The 6,098-nt window shown below is 37.3% G+C and overlaps 1 pseudogene; it reads right to left on the bottom strand.

Annotated features, from left to right (window-relative positions):
* Positions 1-1,305: 1,305 nt before the first annotated feature.
* Positions 1,306-2,775, bottom strand: LOC134238066 (uncharacterized; annotated as a pseudogene).
* Positions 2,776-6,098: the final 3,323 nt, after the last annotated feature.

Here is a 6,098-nt window from a genome sequence, read left to right as displayed (position 1 = left end):
ATTGGCCTTAAATTTGCGAGCTAATATACTTGAGGACAGCACCCAGCTGCTCATAAAATTTATGTATGTTAGTTGGAATTCAGCTTTAAATTTCGTCTTGAGAATTGTGTATCAGGTCAGCATATGTCTGTCTACAAAATTGTATCATGTCATGAGCTTAGAAGTTCAAAAATTTGTGTATCAGGTCAGCGAACAGCTGCTCATAAAAACTGTATGTTAGTTGGAACTCAGCAGGATTTTGTTCTGAATTTTGTGCATAAGTTCAGCATATGGATGTTCATAAAATATTAATTGTAAAAATGAGCTCATGTTGTTTATGAGGTAGCATATGGTCTCTTTTTTAGTTTCGTTAACCTTATGTTATTCACAGGTTTAGTAACCTTTGTCCTTTATATTTTGTTACTTATTCAGATATAACTTTGTGCTTATGTGGGTTATTAATGTTTATGCTTATTTAGTCCATACGGTTACATGATATTCTTTGACTGCTATTTGACAATCATTTTGTAAAAAGTCCCAGTGAGATGCAAACCACTCATTACCTAAAATCGCCGCAAAGCTCAATGACCCTGATGCATCTGTGTAAAGGGTAAGGTGATCTGTGGACAACCACTTTTGCGGAAGAAAAACTGACTTCCCGTTAAAGCAGCTTATGAAAGATAGCAATGTTTCCATATCTGCTTTTGTTTCCCTAGTTAAGTGAATGTGTGATGCAGGTTCAGTTACTCCACAAGTTAGATCAATCATGCGTCGGAGAAAAGCACGCTCTGGAACCACTACTGAGCACGCGAAATTGAGTAAACCAATCAGAGATTGAAGTTCACGTAATGTAGTTTGATCTTTTTGTAAAAGTTTTACCAAATGCATTTTAATCTTGTTAATTTTGTCCGCTGGTAGCCGTGCTTCCATTTTGTTGGAATCAATTTCAATACCATAGATTATAATTTTTGTAGTTGGAGTCTGTGTCTTTGACATTTTGATAGGGACACCAATATTTTTGCACAGAAAGAGGCAATTTGTTAAGTCGTTCTTACAGCTTTCAGAGTTCGCAGGTCCAATAAAGAAGAAGTCATCCAGAATATGTGACATTCCCCCAGCCCCGAATTTTGACTGTAGTATCCACTGTAGAGCTACACTGAATTTTTCAAATATCTGGCAAGAACTACTTGCCCCCATTGGGAGACATTTGTCAAAGTAATATTTTCCTTGCCAAGAAAACCCTAGTAAATGATAATCTTCTGGGCAAATTGGAATGATTCGGAATGCATCTTCAATATCGGTCTTTGCCATCAGGCACCGAAGGCCATGATTTTGCACTAAATTTATAATCCAATCAATTGAGTCATAATGAACTTCTGAATTTTCTTTTGGAATATGGGTGTTAACAGAATTTGTTTTTGGATAAGAAAGATCATGAATAATACGAAATTTTCCTGGTTCTGATTTTGGTATGACACCTAAAAGGGGTGACACAAATGGATCGAAAGGAGGGTTTGGGAAAGGTCCTGCTATACGATGGAGCTAAAGGCCCTTTTGTATGTGATCTTGTATGATTTCTGGGTGATTTTGAGCTGGTTTATGGTTTTTTGACAAAGACGCTGTAGGAGTGTTTTCACATCCCAGGGAAAATCCGAAACTGAAACCTTTTACCAAATAATCTCTCAATTGGTCATCATAACCCCTTAAATGGTCATTTAGTTTGTTTGCCTTTACTGGGGTTGGGAGAGGTCCTATCATGTTCAGATTTTTCTGTAGATTTACATTTAATTTTGGGGTGATTACCTCTACAGGCTTGGCAAATGAGGGTGAATGGACAGGGAGTTGACTTACATTTGTTACCTTGGTTATAGGCGAAGCAGAATCTGACCCCACCGATTCTCCCCACCTGTTTCCCACGAAAAGCTGCCCATTAGATTGTTTTGTGGAAACAGCTAATGATTTACCATGTAGTTCCTCCACTGGCTTTTGCCATGGAAGGTCTACTGTCTCCCTTAACTTCCTGAAAGACTCATCGTATGATCGCCACGCTGAATCCCCATGAAGTTTTTGTAGCTCCCTTATGAATGACATGTACTTAAGCAGGTGGGGAGCCTCAGTGGGTTTCTGTTGTATAACGATACACGTAAAAACCAGAAACGCATCTGTCCATTGGTTGATGGACAGAGGTGTTTTAGACTTTTGACTATGTTGCAAATTTATTACCCCTGGTGTGATCAGTAAGGTCACTGAGTCTTCCTCTTGGTGCGTCAAGAGACCACGCAAATCTATAAATTCTGTTAGGTACGGTTGCACCAATAGGAATGCCATCAGTGATTGATATGTAATTATGTTTTTATTGGGTGCTGTGCCTGCTGGCTCACCTTCAAATATCCTAGATACTAGTTGTGACACTGTTGCTGTTGTGTCAGCTTGTGACCCTGAGGTAGCATCTTGTGTCCCTGATGTAGAAGCTTGTGACCCTGATGTAGAAGCTTGTGACCCTGATGTAGAAGCTTGTGACCCTGATGTAGCAGGCTGTGATGACATTGAAGCTGTTGTATTAATCTGTGATATTGTCATTGATGCAGAGGTCTGTTCCTGGTTTCTTTCTTCACCAGTCGACTGAGGTTGGTGCAAATTTTGTTGCCGTAGGATCTCTGCGGCGAGTTTTTGATAGTCAGTGGGGACTTGGTCTGGTTTTGTGGCCCCCGAAGCTTGATTTGGCTTCCGACGTTTTGCGGATGGCGCTTCCATACCCTGGCCGTCTGTCTGTTTGGAAGTCTTTTCCCTAGGCATGACTCCTACAAAATGACTTCACTGTTTTAATAAACTATGATATGTCTAAGCTAACCTAAGATGTGCCTTATATATAATACGCAAACAGATATTATTTCTTCTCAGGACTTAACACATCATTCTCAGTGTGTGTCAAGTCCGATATATCATTGATAACTAATCAAGCTTGATATTTTTATCTCTACATAAATTTTGGAACCCTTTGACTGCATATGTTATTAATTACTCAACTCAGATGTATGCATCCAGATGTTTGAGATCAAAATTTATGTAAACTTTACTGCCAATAACAAAATATTATATGCACTATGCATATAACATATAGGCAATATCAATTGTGACAACAACCAAAGCATATTGCTGTATAAAAGCATATTCATTTTTGAATTCATATTAAGCAGAATGTATTTAAAATCCTATACAGAGAAGACGAAAAGACTTTTGTCCATCAACTCGACATTTAAATATAATGACGATTTATACCATCGTTCTTGTTTTTCTGACTGTAAACCAAAATCTCAAAACATGAGTCTACTCTGCTCTGTTTTTAACTCACCTGAGCCGAAGGCTCAAGTAAGCTTTTCTGATCACATTTTGTCCGTCGTCCGTCCGTCTGTCTGTCTAGCTGTCTGTCCGTCTGTCCTTCTGTAAACTTTTCACATTTTCGACTTCTTCTCAAGAACCACTGGGCCAATTTTGACCAAACTTTGTACAAAGCATCCTTGGGTGAAGGGTAATTTAAATTGTTAAAATAAAGGGCCAAGTCCCCTCACAAGGGGAGATAATCAAGAAAAGACAAAAATAGGGTGGGGTCATTAAAAATTCTTCTTCTCAAGAACCACTGGGCCAGAAAAGCTGAAACTTATATGGAAGCATCCTGGTATAGTGTAGATTCTAAATTGGTCAAATCATGACCCCCGGGGGAAGGGCGGGGCCACAATGGGGAATCAAAGTTTTACAGAGAAATACAGTGTATATAGGAAAAATCTTTGAAAATCTTCTTCTCAAGAACCACTGGGCCAGAAAAGCTAAAACTTATGTGGAAGCATCCTGGTGCAGTGTAAATTCTAAATTGTTCAAATCATGACCTCCTGGAGTAGGGAGGGGCCACAATGGGGAATCAAAGTTTTACAGAGAAATACAGTGTATATAGGAAAAATCTTTGAAAATCTTCTTCTCAAGAACCACTGGGCCAGAAAAGCTGAAACTTATATGGAAGCATCCTGGTATAGTGTAGATTCTAAATTGGTCAAATCATGACCCCCGGGGGAAGGGCGGGGCCACAATGGGGAATCAAAGTTTAATATAGGAATATATAAGAAAAATCTTTGAAAATCTTCTTCTCAAGAACCACTGGGCCAGAAAAGCTGAAACTTACGTGGAAGCATCCTGGGCTAATGTAGATTCTAATTGGTCAAATCATGACCCCCAGGGGAAGGGCGGGGCCACTATGGGAAAGTTTTACATAGAAATATATAGGAAAAATCTTTGAAAATCTTCTTCTCAAGAACCACTGGGCCAGAAAAGCTGAAACTTATATGGAAGCATCCTGGTATAGTGTAGATTCTAAATTGTTCAAATCATGACCCCCGGGGGAAGGGCGGGGCCACAATGGGGAATCTAAGTAGTACATAGTAATATATAAGAAAAATCTTTGAAAATCTTCTTCTCAAGAACCACTGGGCCAGAAAAGCTGAAGCTTATGTGGAAGCATCCTGGGCTAATGTAGATTCTAATTGGTCAAATCATGACCCCCAGGGGAAGGGCGGGGCCACAACGGGAAAGTTTTACATAGAAATATATAGGAAAAATCTTTCAAAATCTTCTTCTCAAGAACCACTGGGCCAGAAAAGCTGAAACTTATATAGAAGCATCCTGGTATAGTGTAAATTCTAAATTGTTCAAATCATGACCCCCAGGGGAAGGGCGGGGCCACAATGGGGAATCAAAGTTTTACATAGGAATATATAGGAAATTCTTTGAAAATCTTCTTCTCAAGAACCACTGGGCCAGAAAAACTAAAATTTATGTGGAAGCATCCTGGTGTAGTGTAGATTCTAAATTGTTCAAACCATGACCTCTGGGGGTAGGGAGGGGCCACAATGGGGAATAAAAGTTTTACATAGAAATATATAGGAAAAATCTTTGAAAATCTTCTTCTTTAGAACCACTGTGCCAGAAAAGTTGAAACTTATGTGCACATGGAAGTATCCTGGGGTAGTGGTGTAGATTTCAAAATGTCTAAATATGATCAGTGGGGTAGGGTGGGGATGCATTATGTATTACAAGGAGGAAATCTGGTAAAGAACAGAATGGTCAAAGCTTCTCAGGTGAGCGATGTGGCCCATGGGCCTCTTGTTTGCCAAATGTAACATGAACTTTTCAGTTGTTGTAAATGAGCATTTATTTGTATGCCAAACAAAAATTACAGAATAAGAACAAAAATTAGCATATAATATTCGTAATTAAAATTAAACAAATATAATAAAAACCTAAAACTATGACTAGAAAAAAATTTGGCAAAAAAAACCTTTAACAGTATCCTTATTACGAAAGCCCAGAGGACTCATTCGAGATTCGAGGTTTGAAATACGAAATTCGAGATTGTAATACGAGATTCGAAATTCGAGTTTCAAAATTCGAGTTTCGAGATTCAAGATCCAGATAAACCAATAAAAAGCGGCTTCAATATTTGATAACTCCCCTTTATTATGATTCTAATATCAAGAAATCGTTAAATATATTTATAACAAATGAGTCATTTGATTAAATTACAATGCAAGAAAGAGTATTTTATATATCAGAACGAAATTTAAGTAATCATTGGATTTTTATCAGCAAGATATACTTCAATTTATATTATGGCTTACTAAATATTAAATAGAATACATTTATCAGGAGTATATATATATTTGTATTATCTACTATGTTTTCGGGGATGATGACACATAAATAAAGTTATAATTAAGTGTCAAGTGTCAAAAGATTAACAATAACCCCACTCCTACCCATCCACCTGCTTATTTTTCCTAACACACTGAAAATGTTACTTTGTAAAACTTAAAAGGCGACATAGTATTGGAAAACAAAAATCGCGTTCGTTTTCCTGAAAAAGGAAATACATAAGAATTAAGTATTTAATTGCTTATCTTCATCTAAGGCTTTGATTTCTTGAATTAATTAAAAATTATACATGTAATACATATTGGCAATATGAATTAAAATAAATGCAGCATTTATTTTATCTTATATCAATGCAATAGTAGATGATATTAGATGCAAAAATATAGTGTTATGGTTTTAAATTTTAGTCTCTGACCATA

This window comes from Saccostrea cucullata, unplaced genomic scaffold (assembly GCF_032062105.1).
Source record: "Saccostrea cucullata isolate Sc308-1 unplaced genomic scaffold, CSIRO_AGI_Scuc_v1 ctg6073, whole genome shotgun sequence".
In the NCBI taxonomy this organism is placed as follows: domain Eukaryota; kingdom Metazoa; phylum Mollusca; class Bivalvia; order Ostreida; family Ostreidae; genus Saccostrea; species Saccostrea cuccullata.
This window is presented reverse-complemented; position numbering and strand designations above follow the sequence as displayed.